The 20526-nt window shown below is 36.7% G+C and overlaps 1 protein-coding gene across 8 annotated transcripts in view; it reads right to left on the reverse strand.

The window, feature by feature from the left end:
* The window catches only part of PEAK1 (pseudopodium enriched atypical kinase 1), a 328704-nt gene that overhangs the window by 280343 nt on the left and 27835 nt on the right, over nt 1–20526 (reverse strand). The gene's annotated exons all lie outside the window — the stretch shown is intronic.

The raw sequence follows: 20526 nt of genomic DNA on the forward strand, positions 1-20526 counted from the left end.
TGTGGGACTTGATCCCAGGACCCAAGGATCATGACCTGAGCCGAAGGCAGATGCTTAACCAACTGAGCCACCCAGGTGTCCCTCTATTGCCTTTAATTAAACTTAACAAAACATATACTATACTAATGGGGGGGGGGAGAATGAGGGGAAGATCAATCCAAGAAAGATACTTTTCTTTCACCAGTTCAAGTTTCAAAAGAAAAGGCATTTTCTAAAAGTCTGTACTCCCTATAATAATCCCACCATCATGACTGCCCATTCTCACCAAAAACAAACAAACAAACAAAAAAACAGAATTCAAAAATCTGGAAAACAACAGTATATGTTTATAAAGCTTAAGTAAAAGGAAAGGTTAAATAAAACTGGCTAAAAAACTATGAAAATGTTTATCTATGAAAATGTTTACCTACATTGGCAAAGAAAATCTAATTAAAATGAGATATCATCTTCTATCAGTGAAATTAGAGTTGTTTAAGTAAGATGCTAGTCATTAGTGCTGTCCCAGTTCTCCTTCCCAGACTCACAGTAGGATTGCACTTCACTGCCCTTGTTTCAACTTAGGTGTGGCTACATGACTTGCTTTAGTCACTAAGACGTACGTAAACATGATATGAAACATCAGCAGGAATAAGCTTTAGGAACCAGTACACAACTGGAAGACCTACCCACTACAGTAATTATGGAAACAAGTAACCAAAGCAGCTTTGATCAGGCTGATACACTAAATAACTCCAAAGAGAGAATACCACCTGCTGATATGTGTTTGACATTAACATGAGCTTTGTTGTAAAAAATAAAATTTGTTGCATTAAACCATGAGATTTGGGGGAGTCTTTGTTACTACAGCATATTCTAAATTATACTGACAGCTACAAATGACAATGTAATATAATAAATATTACAATAATAGAATAATGCAACACAATGGGCATCTTTGCACACTGCTCATGGTAGTATAAATTGGTAAACTCTTTGGAAAGCAATACACAAGAGCCGTAAAAAGTTCAAACCCTCTGACCTAGTAACTTCTCTTCCAGAAATCTGTCCTAAATAATAAAAAATCCAAAGACCTAGATCATAGCCCATTTATGACTGCAAAGAAATGGAAATAACAAACTAAATGTCCAAATGATTAGTTAATAAATCAGAATAAGAAATAATTAAAATTAAATATCAAAAATGCTTAAGGATTGATAGGGGAAACTGTGTGAGGGGCATATACGGGAACTCTATGTACTGTCTGCTCAATTTTTCTGTATATGTATAATCTATAGTGACAGAAGGCAGATCAGTTGTTACAGGAGCTGAAGGTCATGTGAAAGAATTGACTGCAAAGAGGCTTAAAGAAACTTTATGTTTAACAGCATTTTATTGAGAACCAGAGCTTGATCCTAGAATGAGTCTGAGGTTTTATTAATTTATTCTTTCAGTATTTATTGCATGCCTCCATGTCCAAACAGCATCCTACACAGCAGAGGTATGCTTCTGCACTGGGTCTGTTTCCCCATGGTTCAGCTAGATCTGCTTTCAAGTGGTCACTGTAGCCAGTAAAAGCACCAACAATCTACAAACCACACCGTTTTTTAATAATCCTTACATTGGCAAATAACAGGTAGGTCACAATTACTTTTAAGAACTATTTACATTAGTGATTATTTGTTGACCCAATCTTTCTGAAAATAAGCTTAAAATTTCTACTACTGAACATGTATCATCTACAACATAAACATGTATCCGGTGTTTTGAATTCATATATTCTGAATTATATGAAGGTGTTTATATCATATGCATCATTATATGCATCATTAAAAATTTTATGAATTTTGAGCATTTAGTTAAAGGATTAAAGGTTTTTCACAACTATAAAAATGGCTAAAGTGTCTAAAACTTCAACTAAGAAATTGTAGAAAAATATAAGTGAAACACAAAGAAATAAATGTGACAATGAAGACAAAGTACTAATAAGCAAAGAGAACAAAAAGTATTAGGTTAGTCAAATAAAAACAACTGAGGCATATAACTAACAAGTTTTATTCAACAAGAAAGGATATAACACAGAAAATACTTGTTTTAGCAATAAGCATGGCAGTTCAAGACAGTGGGGACTGGAGTTAAAAATAAAAAACTAGGGGCCTCTGGGTGGCTCAATCAGTTAAGCATCTGATTCTTGATTTTGGCTCAGGTCATGATCTCAGGGTCGTGAAATCAAGCCCCACCATGCTGCACATGGAGCCTGCTTAAGATTCTCTCTCTCTCCCTCTACCTCCCTAAAAAATCAAATCAAATCAAAAATAAAAATCAAAAAATGCACTAACTTCTCATGATAAAAAGATCTGAGATAAACACTTGCAAGAACATATAGGAGAGTCTAATCCAGAAATGATTTTCAAGCAACGGCACAGAGATTAAATCACTATGTTTAGTTACAATTGTATAATATGTTGCTTTCTCAGGTCTGATGTTTGAACTTATATGTTGTATCTAAAATGCATTAAACTGTTCATAGTTTGAAATAAGATACAAATAAATTACATTATTTATACTAATAACCATTAAGAGTACTAGAACAATGTGTGTTTATCAGAGAATAGCTAGTAAATATGAGTAAAATAGCCTTAGACATTAAGGATATAACACAGGAAATATATGTGTGTTAATCAGAATACAGACAATAAAGATGAGTAAAATATCTAAGATATTATAGAGTTTTCAAGGCACTTAGAAATAAAGGACATAGTTTGTGTTGTACCCCATGCAATGACAGATTTGGTGACTTCCTCTGTGCTGAAAAGTTTGCAATTTAAATAAATATTGCACGGTGGAAAAAAAAGAAATAAAGGACATAATCTGAACCACAAGATTATTTAGACTGTAAGAAAAAGAATGGAGAATTCTTAATACATACTACCTTCCTGACCCTTAGAAAATATAACATATAAAAAGTCCATAAAAATAGATGGAAAACACTATCACCAAGCTGGTCTTGATTTCTAAATTCTAGAAATCTTAAGTAATAACTGCCCCCAATCAACTAAATTAAGGGTCAACCTACAGCCTGGAGACCAAATCCAGCCCATGCCTGTTTTTGTCTGGCCCTTGAGCTAAGAATGGCTTTTACACGCTGTGAATTGTGCAAGACTGTTGAATCTCAGATCTGTACCTATGAAACAAATAATGCAATATATGTTAAGAAAAAAAAAAAGAAGAAGATAGCAGGAGGGGAAGAATGAAGCGGGGGAAATCGGAGGGGTAGACGAACCATGAGAGACGATGGACTCTGAAAAACAAACTGAGGGTTCTAGAGGGGAGGGGGGTGGGAGGATGGGTTAGCCTGGTGATGGGTATTAAAGAGGGCACATTCTGCATGGAGCACTGGGTGTTATGCACAAACAATGAATCATGGAACACTACATCTAAAACTAATGATGTAATGTATGGGGGTTAACATAACAATAAAAAAATTAAAAAAAAAGAATGGCTTTTACATTTTTAAAAAGTTGTGAAAAAACAGAAAATAAAATGCAACAGAGACGGTAGTCACAAAACTTAAAATATTTACTATCTCGCCCTTTACAGAAAAAGTTTGCTGCCCTCTGAACTAAACAATTCATAAATGGGTGAAACCGGTCTTAGTGGTGGTTCTAACCCAGAGACTTAAAGTGTGCCACGGTGTCACAGTATATTAGAACTGGAAGGCAGCTAAGACCATCTTTCCTCCCCATCATGTTACAAAGAAGGTAACTTAAAGCCCAGAAATGACAATCTTCCAGGTCTACTGTCTCCTGAATTCAATGTGCTTTATATCCTATCACAACACTGGCCCCTTTCCTTTATTGGGGTAATTTGAGAATAAAAGAAAGGTGCAGTAAGAGTTAAGTGCACTCTCCTCCAACTCTCCACTGAGCCCCTTCTACCTGAGAATAATCAATTGACCAAAGTGAGACACAGATAATCTTCATATTTGACTAGCTCAGCATCAAGGGTCATTTCCTACTTTCTCAGCTTCATCTCCTTCTACTCTATTCATGTAAGCAAAATAAGCAAATGAATCTACATAACATTCCTGAAAAAGTATCTTGTTATTTTGGTCCTGAAGACCTAGGTTTATGCAGTTTCTCCCCTGTGGGCAGCTCCTCCCTTCTCTACTAATGCAAATTCCTACCATCCATTATGCCCAATTCAACAAACATGACACCTTCAGAAAGACAATCCAATAAGAAACACAGTTCAGATATACACACAAAAATGTAAAAGATAAATATCCCCGAAGTTGTAACTGGAAATTTCTGGTAAAATGTAACCTCTGAGGGAAATGTTCACGTTAAGCCTTTGGGAAAACCTCTGAATAAGATGTTAATAGACATAAAAAAAAGTTTTTGAGATTGGTTGCACAACATTGTGATTACCACATAACCCCAATGATCTGTGCACTTTAAAATGTCTAAGATGGTAAATTCTATGTTACATATATTTTACCACAATTAAAAAAAAAACAAAACATTTAGACCACAGAGCAAGATCATAATGGTGCAGGGAGCAAGCACTTGCTTATATAAGAAATTGGTTGTAAATTTAAATTGTAAAAGCTAAATACCTATCCTACAGCAATGGTTTTACATTTGCAAGTACCTTAAAACTAGGCAATGTGGGGAATTGTGAATATAATAAGAGAGTTGCCTAGGAGATCAAATCCTATAAAATAAAACAAAGCCTACATCTAGAAACGCCTAACTTCTGGCAGCTAGATAGACAAATGTCCACAAGACTCCAAACTCAAAAAAAAAAAAAAAAAAGATGCTAAAGGACAGAGAGAGGACAAGGTGATATTCCAGGAAGCGGAATTAATAAAGGTACAAAAGGGACAATGTGTGATGGAAAGGATTCTCACCGTCTTTTTGTTTCCCTAGATTTGCCTCTAGCTAATTAACAGCAAAGAATGTCCTTTGATGCTAAGGTAGCTGGGCCACCCATGATATGGAATAGGTTACCAAAATCCATAGATGGAAATATGCTGGTTAAGGTAATCAGTACTCAAAGGAGACAGTCCATGCCTTGCTTAAGTTTTCAGATAACTTTTGTGAACAACAGCAAAACTCTGTAAAACCAAATATAAATTCTGTGCATTTAAGGCTGAATCTGAATTTTATTTTCATAAAATTAACCACACCAAAAGGGCTGGAAGTTACTACTTTTTGATTATTTTGTTTTCCTTTTTACTGAGTAATTTTATTCTATGAATAGCAACCTTTGCTATTCCGTTCACTCCATGCCTAGGGCCTAGTAAATGCTCTCTAAATGCTTGTTGAATTAATATTGGGATAAAATATACATTTCACTTAAAATACTCCTCCTTTCTAATTATACAGAGTAACAGAAAGTAGAGAGAAAATAACATTAATTGAAAATGTAAAAATGAAGCCATCCAAAAACTTAAACCACATTTCAAAACCATCTTTGAAGCAAACTGCTCACAAAAAAAGTCAAACCTTTATTGCACCCTTTGTTGTAACACTACACACACACACACACACACACACACACACACAACACACCCCCATCAAGACAGTCATTTTTACCAAACATAGCTTGAAGGAGAAAATCACGTAATTTGATACCCAGAAAAATGCCAGTTTTCTTTCATCTTTGTATTCCACACAATTCCTGGCACACAGTGGATGCTTTCAAATCATTCAGAGTTGAATAGTCACAGAGAAAATATTTTCTCTGCTGTCCATGTGACTTCATTATATTTCAAAGGTGTGAGTCATCAACTCTGGCAATAAAAGCAGAACTTACACCACTATAAATACTTGACATAGTTCAAGAGCTCTCAGAAATTAGAAGAGAGATCCATACATGTAGTCCCTAAATTACACAAGTATAAGAAGATACATCATTTCACTGTTGTCAATTTGCTATATTTAGACGGCTCTGAATTGAATTATTCAAGCATATACAAATACAACCTTGAAGGGGTCCCCATACTTGCTCCTGACAGTCTGGAAACAAAAGCTGCTATTGAGATAAAAGATGACAGGCAACAGGAATCTGACAGGCCAGTAATTTACTGCATTTTCTGCACATCTGAATTTGTAGGCCTCCATAGCCATTAAGCAAAATTAGTTCCATAATGCCAGCCAAAAAGCCTCATAGGCAACAGTTTTATGTCATTAAAAGAACTACCATCCTCAATCTGTTTGAATTTGTGTTTGCTCATTAGAAGCCTCTCAGTGAATCGAGAGAGAGGTTTTAATTGCACTCTTGCTCTATCCATGTTTAGTACAGCCCCGAACTATAACAAATTCCTATTCTCCCTTCTTACCTAATGCCTAAAATACTTCAGATATAGTAGAAGAAACTAAGCAGTCTAGCAGTTCTCTACCAAAAATGGAGCAATTTCAAAGATACAAATGTGATCTTAATAGATATTTATTCAGCTTAAAAAGCAGGGTCAGAGAAAAACATCATCATCTTCCTTCTCTCCTACTTGTTAATCTCTGAATCCACAATGCTCTCTCAGGCTCCTATGTCTTTGCACATGATATTTTCCCCTCAGCTTGGTAGGAACCCCCTCCTCAATCTGACTACGGTGAAAATCTGCTCACTAACTGGCTTTCCCAAAAAAGGTTTGTGCAATCCTTTCCCTACGTACCTTCTACATACATCCATCAAGTACTTCTCAAACTGGGTTAACTCTGACTCTTACAGTCAAAGAACTGAACACCTCTTGGCAGAGTTAATATTCAGCTGGTACACACTAGCACAGCCTTAATGGATGAAATACTAAAATACTTGTAAAATAATATCTAGTAAGAAGTCACTGCCCTGAACTCCATGGCCCAGTCTTACCACCACCACCAAAATTCAGCAACAAAAGCATCAAAGCCCGATACAGTATAAAAGATGGAGGGGTCCTTCAAGACCCTGAATCCAGTGCTATGGCCATCTTGATTGGTCGGTGCCTGTGTTGTAGTGAATGTTAAATACTGAATAATCACCCCTGCCTCTTTATGCCCAAAGCCTAGAATACTACCTAACTTATAGCAGATCTATAATGTACTATTAATTCTTTGTCAAAATAATGAATACCAATCCTATTCAATGATCCAAGGCCAGTGGGTATACCATCAAAACTATACAAAAACAATAATCAGACTGGCAAAAAAATCTAGGTCCTTAAGTACAAGGTAGGAAAAGTAAACAAGTCTGCCTATTGCCTATTTCTATTTTCTTGCCTTTAGCCTCTGATAAAATAAATGCATAATTTGATAATGTGGGCCAAAATCTCCAATGTGATCACTTACACAGCATAAGATTCAAGTATTTTTTATGTTATTAAATGAAGATTAAAACAAAGTTCCTATAAAAACCAAAGAATTTAAGAATGCCACCAACAGTGACCACTGAACTACAGTCAGTGTCTTGGACAGGTATCACTAAGGAAGAACACAAATAATTAATTCAAACAGAGGAAAAGGTAAGAATGAAAAGAGTCAGTTAATTATGAATCATATGTCTAATTACAGGTTTTGCTAGGGGCTTCAGATACTTCTAATTAGTTTTACTTGGTATATTAATTATAAATAGAAAACCACAGAGAATTTTCTACTCATAGGAATTTATTAAGTATGTAAAATCAGATTTTGAGTTATCATTTTTATAACTTAATGATTAAATATTCAATAGTGCATGATAATTATTTTGAAAGTCATCAATAAAATATACATCACATCAATAAAATATACATCACTTTTATTGAAAGTCATCAATAAAATATACATCACATACATATACATCACACAAAATCAAGTTACACAGAACAGAGCACTACTAAGGTAGTGACAGAATCTTTTAAAAATCCAGAAGGATGGGGCACCTGGGTGGTTCAGTTGGTTAAGTGTCTGAATTCGAGTCAGGTCATGATCTCGGGGTCTTGGGATTGAGCCCTGCGTCATGCTCAGTGCTCAGCGGGGCATCTGCTTGTCCCTCTCCCATTGCCCCTACCCTTCATTCATGCTCTGTCACTCTCCCAAATAAGTAAATAAAATCTTAAAAAAAAAAAATCGAGAAGGATAAGGGAAAGAAGGATGAATACGCAGAATTTTGAACTTATAAATGGTGATATACTAATCATTTTAGGCTATTCACTTTCTGGTAGAAAAGTCATGCTTCAATCATGCTTGCTATAGAGAGTTTCAGAGAGCTATATGATGAAAATATTAAAACCAACCACAAAGGGAACAATAATAGCAACATCTTCAAAAAAAGAAAAGAAGCTTAATTATCTAATTTCAAGACTGTCCCATTAATCTAACATCAATTTTTAGTAAAACAATGTTGTACTACACACTGTGCTAATGAAAAATTTTAGAAGGTGACAAAATCTTAAACAAGAAGCATCATGTGTTTATTTAGAACAAATCAAGGAAGGCCAGGCCTGATGTTTTTTTTGTAGTTAGAAACAAGAGACAAGAAATTAGAAACAAGAGAAAAATAAAGACCATAACATATTTTAACAAAAGCTTTGAAAGTGTCACTAATCCTAATTTGAAACAACCATGTAAATTACCTTGGCTATTAGTACTATTATCTGAGTTTAAACAGAAAATGTTCACAAATAGGTAAGTAATAGTAACAGTCACTACCATTTATTATCTATATATTATACCAGACAGAATGCAAGCTTTTTTACCTAGATGGTTAATTTTCACAACCACCTTACCAGGCAGGTAACATCATCCCTACCTTACTGACTGTGAATTCATGCTAGAAATAATCTAGCCAATGTCAGTGAGGAAGTGGAAGAGTAAACATTCAAACTACTACTCCATACACTCTGTGCTGGCTGCTATACCCCACTGCCTGAACAGATGGTCTCAGTGGATTAGAGCAAGCCAATTTAGTAATGAAGCTCCATGGTATATTAGCTGTTCTAAATGGATGAAGTTAAGACGTCATGAAGTTCAGTATCCCAATGGATATAACCATCTGAATGTCTAAGGAAAACAATATAACTTAGTAACTATATTTCTGACCCTGATTTGGGAAATCAAGGATGTGGCCATCAGCTTATGGGCTGTCGCAAAACTCTATCTTCATTGAACACACTTTGATATAAATGATAAAAATTACTAAACATTTAGATGCAGAAGTAGTCAAATGCTGAGAAGGGGGGAAATCAAATAAGAGAATCCAGCTTTTATACCTTTAGAATCTTCTATAAAGAAGCTCTAAATGGGATATAAGCATTCATGACAGAGAATCAAAGATGAGAACCAAGATCCATGGTCATTATAAACAAAAGAAAAAATAAAAAATTCAATCAGGACAGATAGGATGATAGGATAACAGGAGAGATAGGGATAATAGGATAATAAAAATAAATGAGAGTTCTACTAAAAGAAAAGTACTGAAAAAGAACCTTTCCTCATGTTTTGTTAGCACCTATAACAGAGAAGAAAAGAAAATTTACTGCTGATTTTAAAAAGGCAGTTATCTCAAATATCTCTCTTCCCAAAAAACTGACCATAAATGAATTGATATGTAAAAAATTACTACACAGCTAACTCATTAGGCACACAAACCAATGTCTGATGAACAAGTAAAAATTTGGCTAAATGAGGATTAAAAGTGAAAATGGGGAAGAAAAGGAAAACTAAGGGGAAAAAGTTGACCTTTCTCCAATCTCCTTCTCATGTAAATGGTGCTTACTATTTCAGAATACAACTTCCCTGCGAAAAATCTCCTCCTCATATTGTGCCCCTACAAAATACCTCCTCTCTCCTAAAAGAAGGCCTTATAGCCAAATGACATCTTCCCTTACCACGAACAGCCTCTTTCTAGAAATATTTTCAATCCATCTACATCTCAGAGGATATCATGAGGACCAACATTTCCGTTTCTCCTGGTTTTCTGAATTGAATATTAATGTTTAATCAGCATAATGAAAAATTTTAAGTGTTTCTGATACAGGAACCCTGATGCAATAAGGATACTGTATACCACAAATACAATTTTAATTTTGAAAAACACAGGCATCCTTCACAAAGATGGAGCCACGTGAAAAGAGTTTTTTTCAAAAGACATTGGTACATGAGTTATTTTGTACCTTTTATTTTAAAGAAACCGCATTTTTAACAAATACTATTATTTATAACTCTTTAACCTCGTGATCACCTCTCACATCTACTGTATCACTTGCTGATTCAAACATCATCTTAGAGCCCAACTCCTTTACTTGACCTAATAAAACTTGCTGAGCTTGCACACGTCAGGACTGTGCATGGTATATGTCCTCTAACACATCAATGCTATGGTTGGACAAGTTGAGACCAAGGGTGACCTCTTCTCCCCATTATACCAAACAACTAGCCTATAATTTGACATAGGAGTTTAAAAAGAAAAATTTGCCTGCCTGTCTTATTTCCTAAAACTATAAGCTTCTAAGGACTACACTGTATAGCAATACTGTACATATTCTCATAAAAATGAGGCAATTTGTAGATCCTATTTCACTTGTGAAAAGGTCAGCCACAAAAGTGTTTTATGAAGTATCTCATTTCTTCAGCAAACTATTAAAAGATGATCTCCCTTTCTTTGACATACATGGACAAATGTAAGTCATTAGCAAAGGCTAAATGAAATGGTCCACAGAAATTCTTGCTTCTGAATTCGATCAGAAGTCTTAGAAGGCAAAGCTGCACGTCTACAAAGAGAAAAGACAACCCGTGGAAGGTAGGAACTGCAGAGAGTTGATTCCTGGGAGAAAAGAGCCACGGGTGCTACTTAGGGGAGGGAGCTCTGATCTCACAGGGAGTACCCAGAGAGAACGAGAAGGAGAAAGAGTGGGGGGCAGGGGGGAATGAAAACACATTCAGGGGACTGCACAAGAAAACTGTTCCTCAAAACCACTGACTGGGAAAAAGGAGAGGGTTTCAATACCGCCAGTTTTTTATAAACAGTGGAGCGCGGAGTCTTAAGTTTTGGAGGTCAGCATCATAGTCAGGGTCGTATGCCCCAGTGCTCCAGTGGGGAAGATGGGTGGAGCCCCAGTAGTGGGCAGCACAGTCTGAGAATCCCCTGGGTCACACAGGGAGAAGTGGTTCCCCTGCTTGGAGTGCATATGGTAGAGATGATATGGCCTCTCACTGAGCAAAGGACCCTGCAGGCACAACTGAGCTGCCCTGTTCACCAGTATTGGAATAAAGACACCAGCTGAGGGCAGCAAACCCTGACACCGGCTGCGTGTTGTGATTTATCATAAACTCCAAAAGGCTGCACAGTGGCGCAACTGTATTCTGGGACAAGCTGGCACCAGCCATAGTGCAGCAAGACCCTCCCTCAAAGGATCAGCACAGGGCTGCCCTGTGGGGGTCCCTGAAATATGGGGTTCTGAAACAGCCATGCCTGAGCTAAAACACAGGAGTGCTATACCGCCTGGCAGGCGGACAGCTCAGTCAAGGACAGAGTGAAGGCGGTGATCTGACAGAAGCCAAGGATAAAGGAGGGGTGGTTATTTGAGCATCTATGAGGGCTTCCTGAAGAGTGGTGGGCCTGACTTTCCTAATCCAGGGACAAGAAAGCAGACAGAAGCCATTTTCACCCCTCGCCCACCAGCACTGAATGACCCCAGTGAGCTAAACAGTGTCACCAAGGGGAGAACAGAGCCGCTACACCAAGCCCCAACCCCCTGAGTACTGCGGGTGCATCTCCACTAGGGCAAGTCCACAGGAGAATGAGAGCAACAGGCCTCTCCCCCAGAAGACCAGAACAAATCTCCTGCCAGCACCAAGTCTACTGATCATAGAGTGCTCCAAATCTTCAGCTCTAGGGGAAACAGGATCTAGTTTCCCTTGGGTTTTTTTGGTTGGTTGGTTGGTTGGTCGGTTGGTTTTGGTTTTGGTTTTTTTGGATACAGAAAGACCAATTTTTTTTATTTTTTTTATTTTTTTTAAGATTTTATTTATTTATCTGACAGAGAGAGAGAACACAAGTAGGCAGAGAGGCAGAGGGAGCAGGAGAAGCAGACTCCCCGATGAGCGGGGAGCCCGACATGGGGCTCGATCCCAGGACCCTGGGATCATGACCTGAGCCGAAGGCAGCCGCTTACCCGACTGAGCCACCTAGGCGCCCCTTATTATTATTTTTTAATTTTTAATATTTTCTTTTTTTCTTTCTTCTATCAAGCTTCTCTTAACAAGCAGACCAAAACACATCTAGCTTCGTTATTTTTTAAAAGTTTTTAAATCTTTATTTTGCTTTTTTTTTAACTTCCAAAATGACAAAATGGAGGCATTCACCCCAAAAGAAAGACCAGAAAGAAATAATGTCCATGGATTTAATCAATAGAGATATAAATAAGATGTCTGAACTAGGTTTTAAAACAATTTTTAGGATACTAGCTGCACTTGAAAAAAGCATATGACACTAGAGAATTCCTTACTGCAGAGATAGAAGAGCTAAAAACTAGTCAAGCCAAAATTAAAAATGCTATAACTGGGATGCAAACCCAAACGGATGGCATAACAATGAGGATGGACGAAACAGAGGAATGAATCAGTGACATACAAGATAAAATTATGTAAAATAATGGAACTAAAAGAAGAGGGAAACAAAGGGAATGGATCACAAAGGAAGACTTCGTTTTTAACCAGCCCTACAAGAAATATTAAGGGGGACTCTTTGATGGGCGGGGGAGACCAAAAGCAACAAAAATTACAAAGGAACAGAAAACATCACCAGAAACACCAACTTTACAGGTAACACAATGGCATTAAATCCATATTTTTCAATAACTACTCTGAACGTAAATGGATTAAATGCTCCAATCAAAAGACACAGGGTATCAGAATGGATTAAAAAAAAAAAAGACCCATCTATATGCTGTGTACAGGAGACTCATTTTAGACCTAAAGACATCTGCAGATTGAAAGTGAAAGGATGGAGAACTATTTATCATGTTAATGGATGGCAAAAGAAAGCCAGAGTAGCCATACTTATATCAGACAAAATAAATTTTAAACCAAACACTGTAACAAGAGATAAAGGGCATTATATCATGATTAAGGGGTCTATCCATCAGGAAGACCTAACAATTGTAAATATTTATGCCCCGAATACAGGAGCACCCAAATATATAAAACAATTAATAACAAACATAAAGGAACTCATTGGTAATAATACAATAATAGTAGGGAACTTTAACACCCCACTGACAGTACTGGATAGATTATCTAAAAAGAAAATCAACAAGGAAACAATGGACCAGATGGACTTAACAGATATACTCAGAACATTTCATCCTAAAGCAGAATATACATTCTTCTTGAGTGCACATGGAACATTCTCTATTCTAGAGACCCACATACGGGGTCACAAATCAGCCTTCAACAAGTACAAAAAGACTGAGATCATACCATACATATTTTCAGACCACAACGCTATGAAACTTGAAGTCAACCACAAGAAAAAACCTGGAAAGACCACAAATATGTGGAGGTTAAAGAATATCCTACTAAAGGGGCGCCTGGGTGGCTCAGTTGGTTAAGCGACTGCCTTCGGCTCAGGTCATGATCCTGGAGTCCCGGGATCGAGTCCCGCATCGGGCTCCCTGCTCAGCGGGGAGTCTGCTTCTCCCTCTGACCCTCCTCCCTCTCATGCTCTCTGTCTCTCATTCTCTCTCGCTCAAATAAATAAATAAAATCTTTAAAAAAAAAAAAAAAAAAAAAGAATATCCTACTAAAGAATGAATGGGTTAAAACCAGGAAATTAAAGATGAAATAAAAAGGTACATGGAAGCAAATGAAAATGAAAACATGACAATACAAAACTTACGGGATGCAACAAAAGCAGTCTTAAGAGGGGAGTATATTGCAATACAGGCCTACCTCAAGAAGCAAGAAAGTCTCAAATACACAACCTTACCTTGCACCTAAAGGAGCTGGAAAAGGAACAGCAAATAAAGCCTAAAGCCAGCAGAAGAGAAATAATAAAGATGAGAACAGAAATAAACAATATAGAAACAACAACAACAACAAAACAGTAGAACAGATCAACAAAACTAAGAGCTGGTTCTTTGAAAGAATTAATAAAATTGATAAACACCTAGCCAGACTTAACAAAAAGAAAAGAGAAAGGCCCAAATAAATATAATCACGAATGAAAGCAGAGAGATCACAACCAACACCACAGAAATAAAAAGTTATAAGAGAATATTATGAAAAATTATATGCCACTGTGCAATTTGGGAGAAACAGATAAATTCATAGAAACATACAAGTTACCAAAACTGAAACAAGAAGAAATAGACAATTTGAACAGACCTAATAACCAGCAAAGAAATTGAAACAGTAATCAAAAATCTCCCAACAAACAAAAGTCCAGGGCCAGATGGCTTCCCAGGGGAAATCTACTAGACATTTAAAGAAGAGTTAATACCTATTCTTCTCAAACTGTTCCAAAAATAGAAATGGAAGGAAAACTTCCAAGCTCATTCTACAAGGCTAGCATTACCTTGATTCTAAAACTAAAAAGGAGAATTACAGGCCAATATCCCTGATGAACATGGATGCAAAAATTCTCAACAAGATACTAGCAAATTGAATTCAATAGTACATTAAAAGTATGATTCACCATGATCAAGTGGGATTTATTCCTAGGCTTCAGGGCTGGTTTGGTATTTGCAAATCAATCAATGTGATACACCACATTAATAAAAGGATAAGAACCATACGATGCTCTCAATAGCTGCAGAAAAAGCATTTGACAAAATACAGCATCCATTCTTGGTAAAAATCCTCAACAAAGTAGGGACAGATGAAACATACCTCAACATCATAATGGCCATATACAAAAGACCCACAGCTAATATCATCCTTAATGGGGAAAACTGAGAGCCTTTCTTTCCCCTATGGTTAGGAACTCTCACCATTACTATTTAACACAGATAACCAAAAGAAATAAAAGGCATTCAATTCGCCAAGTAAGAAGTCAAACTTTCACTATTTGTAGATGATATGATACTCTATGTAAAAAACCTGAAAGACTCCACCAAAAAATTGCTAGAATACATGAATTCAGCAAAGTCACAGGATATAAAGTCAACGTACAGAATTCTGTTGCATTTCTATACACCAATAATGAAGCAGCAGAAAAAGAAATCAAGGAATCGATCCCATCTGCAATCGCACCAAAAATACTAAGATACCTAGGAATAAAACTAACCAAAGAAATAAAAGATCTGTACTCTGAAAACTGTAGAACACTTACGAAAGAAATTGAAGAGGACACAAAGAAATGGAAAAGCATTCCATGCTCATGGATTAGAAGAACAAACATTGTTAAAATGTCTACACTACCCCAACCAATCTACACATTTAATGCAATCCCTATCAAAATACCACCAGCCTTTTTCACAGGGCTAGAACAAACAATCCTAAAATTTGTATGGAACCACAAAGACCCCGAATAGCCAAAGCAATCTTGAAAAGAAAAACAAAACTAGAGGCATCATGATTCCGGATTTCAAGCTATATTACATTACGTTGCCATTTGCAACGACGTGGATGGAGCTAGAGTGTATGATGCTAAACGAGTAAGTCAGTCAGATAAAGACAAACACCTTATGATTTCACTCATATGTAGAATTTAAGAAACAAAACAGATGAACATAGGGAGGGAGAAAAAAAAGAAAAAAGAGAAAGGGGAAAAGAACATAAAAGACTCTTAAAGATAGAGAACAAACTGAAGGGTGAGGGAGGGAGGTGGGTAAGGGATGGGCTAAATGGGTGATAGGTATTAAGGAGGGCACTTGATATGATGAGCACTGGGTGTTGTATGTAACAGATGAATCACTGAATTCTGCTCCTGAAACCAACATTGCAGTGTATGTCAACTAACTAGAATTTTAATAAAAATTTGAAAAAAAAATTTTTTAATTTAAAAAAAATAAATTCTTGCTTCTTATAGAGTATGGAATTCAATCATCCAACCACCCGAAATCTTGCTATTTCAAGCCCTTATTTACATTACAAACTATGTTTAATTAGGGTTATGGTATACAGGGCTCATTTGCTGCATTTTAAAGTTACCAGAAAACAAAATCTTTCCCTTTGCTGACATTCTGAATGCATTTTTAACTCTACTGTGCAGTATGAATTTATAACAATAACATTTTATGCCTTAGTGGTTTTTGGAATGTCAATACTCTTGCATACTTATTTGTTGAAATAAATAAATCCTTTTAAAAATCACATTGCCAACTCTCCCTGGCCCCAGAAAATAGACATGTCAAAAACTCAACTAGAAAGCAAATAAATCAAGATATATTTGAAATGTTATTAAATGTTCCCAAAGACCAAATCTGGGTCAAACTACAAAAAGACCCTCAATCTCTGCTACCATGGAGAATTCCATTGATTCATTCACATACCATTCATAGAAAAGAGGTCACCAACACGTCCGTTCCCAAGCACAAACATGTTTGCTGAGATAGACTGTGTACGTTCAAGGATTTTGCTTTTCCTCTCCTCATCTTTCTTTGATCTGCAAGAAACAACTCTAGCTCAGCTGAGATGATCTTTAATTTTAACTGATTTGTCTTCAGAGAGAGAAAACTGCTTAAATGGGCCTTGCCAAAAAGCATGGCAAACCTCTCCAATGGGTGACAAGCTATAGTGGCAATGAATTAACTGCGTTCAGCTAGGTAACAAGGAATAAGAAAAAAGCAACCTACAATAGTGTGAGAATCCAAAGTCACACAAACACTTTCTCCAAAAAAATAAAAGTGGTTGAGTACCATGTGTTTCAAATGGAAACTCAAAAGATTTTGGGGTGTCCACTGCAAGGCCTTCCAATAAGGAGCAAAATTATCTAGCGGACCTTCTGAGAGTTCTGTGAATTACCATTATCCATGGAGCTGAAAGTCCTACGAGAATGTGAGTTAGTCTTGAAGAATGCATTGAAGAATTAAATGTAAAAGTATTTAAGCATTAAGATAAAGAGAAATTAATTTTTTAGAGAAACTTTTTATCTAGAAATATATATATATGTGTGTGTGTATATATATATCCCAAGCTTTTGTATAACTTAACAAAAATAACACTTATCAATTACCCTCCTACATATAGTTCTGTACCCTCTGGGAAGGCTGGCATATGCTGAGGGAAGGTATATTCTAACTGGGCATACTACGCCACAGTTCCCCACATCTAACATATGCAGATTCAGGGATTTCCTGTGAAAATATCCTAGAAGTGTATCTAGAGTGGCAACTGTTCATGGCCAACCCAAGGGCTTACTCAACTCTAGACCACACCAACAGGGATCCTTGAGAGGGCTGGTTTGGTTCAGAACGTTCAGAAGAGATTTAATCAGCTTTGGAACAGGGCCTAGAAGTTCATAAAAGGAAAGTTTTCCATGTACAGCAGTACCTGCCTAGGACATATCAAAACAAAATGCTGGTCACTACAATGGGACCTGTTTAACCAATTATACACAGACCTACAAATTCATTCCATCCTACCGAAAATGCTAGTTTGCAACTCTAAATTGGAATAACCACCATTCCTGCTCTTTCCAGTACTAAAAAAACCAGGCTTTTCTTTCTTGACAATTTCTTCACTATGTTTCCTTGCCTGGCAAATGAATAAACTCAGTTTTGTTTTATTTTGTTTGGTTTTGTTTTTTAGACCCTATGGTCTTTGTTTTATTCTTTAACACACTGACATTTCAAGGATACTCTTTCCCCTTTCCTCCACCAAAAGCGAATCAGAACTGGCCTAGGAGCTGGTGCTGTGAACAATGTTCTGCCTTGGCAATCAGTATGTAAGACAGGCTGGGAAAGCTCACAGATCTGACTGATGGTTGTGTCATGCCACTGGTGCACCTGAAAATCTACCAGACAATTAGAATCACCACTTCAGCAAAAAAAGCAATCTTCTGAGTACTGAATGGTGATGCTGACAAGATGTTAGGAGGCAGAACATAACTGATCTTTAAAGACAAATTTCCTTTTTATCTTCTTCCTGCTTATTATGTACATAGTCCAATTGTCAGAGATGAGAGAAAATCAATTATTAAGTAACAACTGTTTGTCCCTCAAAGACAGGCATCCCCCCACTGTTACAAATGGCAGATCAATAGGTGTTTTGCTGGAAACCCTGGAACACCACATGCACCAACCCAAGACTATGTACCTTCAATCACATAATCTTCTATGAGGAACTTATTCCTTAGGTCATTTCAGAGTGAAAGATATCTGCTAAATAAAAAGACTTTTATTTAGACAATACAAATTAATAATATGATTTGTCTTACTAAGTCAGACACATCTTCAGCACATCCCAAGCACTCCTCTCCCCATTCACAGAGAATATTCCAGAGGTTCTATGAAACCCAAACAGACAGCAAAATGGTGCTGTGGATTTTTAAATTAAGGAAATAACATGATGAAAATTGTGTTGTAAGGTTAATAAGCATGACAAGATAATGTGGGACTGCAGTTGGGAGATAATGAAAGCAAAGAGACCACCTCAACACAAGATAACAAATGGTCCATACGGAATAAAGCAATGATTGTTGCAATAGTAAAGAAGAGCTAAACCTGACCCTGCCAACAAATTTCACCTTTTTCTATCACAAATTCAGTTCATCCTGGGAATAAGATGGATACAAGTAATCATTTTCTTAATTTGCCTCACCAAACAAAGGGGGCCTGAATTTACTTGTGGGGTCCTAAGGTCTTCATTTTCCACCCAGGCTACAGAGTGCCTGAAATCCAACCACCAGGAAATCATCGTGTTCAATTACAACACCCTACTATCCTGGCATTTTCTGCCAAAATACCCTAGAAAAAATAATTTCAAAAGTACTTATTTAGACACCACTGCTGTTTTGAGGTCAATTTGCATGCTTGCCTGCCTTCATGTGCATCCACCTCCATCCTCACCCCCACCTTGATAAAAAGGGCCTGGGCAAAAACAAAGGTCCAAGAACCTAATTTTCTCTGACCTGGAAGTGAGACTAAAAGAGATTAGATGCTTTGCCAAAATTAGTAAAGAAGCCAGAATCAGAACCAAAAGTTTTAAACTCCTTATCTCAGAGGCTTAAGATAACCTTCATATTTTCTCTGCTTTGGGATACAATATGAAAAAAATTCTTCCTAACATAATAAGAAAATTCACGGAGGTTTCAAACTAGACTCCATCCTCCTCTTTTTCTTTTACATTAATTGAGCAAGAGTGGTAATAGACACAGCTAATAAATCAAAGAGGATACTAACCCAAGCTTCCTTCAGGGACTCCCTGCCATCATTAGAACAAAGCTGCGACTCTATAGCCTGGTAAATAATGCCCTTAATATTTAAAACCCAACAATCCTTTCCAACCTGATCCTTCACACCACCACTTTCTACCTCCTCATTCATCACCTGTTTCTATTGAATACCTAGAGATGACCAGTGTTTAACATCCCCTCATACCTCCATGCCATAGCTCAATGCATTTTTTTTTAATAGAACTCTTTTCCCTTGCCTGCATGGCTATGTTAAGCACACATTCTTCTCTTAGAAATAATCTCCTGACATCCTCCCTCTTGGACCCTGAAACACATTCCTCCCTAACTGACACCAACACCAAGTCTGATTTAGGGTCCCTTTATTTCCCCCTCTCCATGGTAAAATAAAGGGTATTATCAATTTCCAAACAAGTGAATGCCTGCCACATTATAGGTGCTAAAATGATCATTAGTTCCCAGTTCTGTGTTCTCTCTATAGGATACTATTCAATCTACTCCATTAGGGAGATATACAGCTGGGGGTTTTCCTTCTTCTATTTTGATTCGTTGTCTAACAATCCTCAGTGTTCTTCCTATTAACCTAACAGTTTTAAGTACATTTAGAATGTGGCTAGTAACTTCTTGAAAGGGAATCCAACCAAGATTAAATACAAATAGAAGTTTTTCCATATAGGGCTCAATGGACCAATCTGATCAAAAAAATGAACTTTTACAAATAGTCATAATGCTCTTAAAATAAAGGAAAAAGAACTTCACTTAATATGTTCATTGTATCTATTTGGAAAATGTATTCATTAAACAGCTTATGAATGATCGAAAAGTTGAAATACGAAATCATTTTATTTCATTATTTTAAGTAGAGAAGAACAGCCACATCATAATAGGAAATATCTGCCTTAAAAAGAAACATCAGAGTTAAAATTTGCAACATTTTGATTCCACATTCTCTTGGTCTTTTTAAGTGGGATAAGTGTTAAAAAGATATATCAAAATCTGATAACCACACTTTTCAGAACCCTGTTCAAAACTTTCCTCCTAGGGATTCAGATTGGGGGCTGCATGGCATCCTGATGCCATTAATGTAAAAGAAACATAAAGGAAGCTTTGAGCAAAACACCATCCAGTTAGAGCCTCAAACTGGTCACAAACCCCAAATCTGTTGCAACCCCATATACAGTACATGTTTTTATAACACTAGGTTGAGGGATTTTACCAAATGAATGGTTTAATAAG

Source organism: Halichoerus grypus, chromosome 8 (genome assembly GCF_964656455.1).
Source record: "Halichoerus grypus chromosome 8, mHalGry1.hap1.1, whole genome shotgun sequence".
In the NCBI taxonomy this organism is placed as follows: domain Eukaryota; kingdom Metazoa; phylum Chordata; class Mammalia; order Carnivora; family Phocidae; genus Halichoerus; species Halichoerus grypus.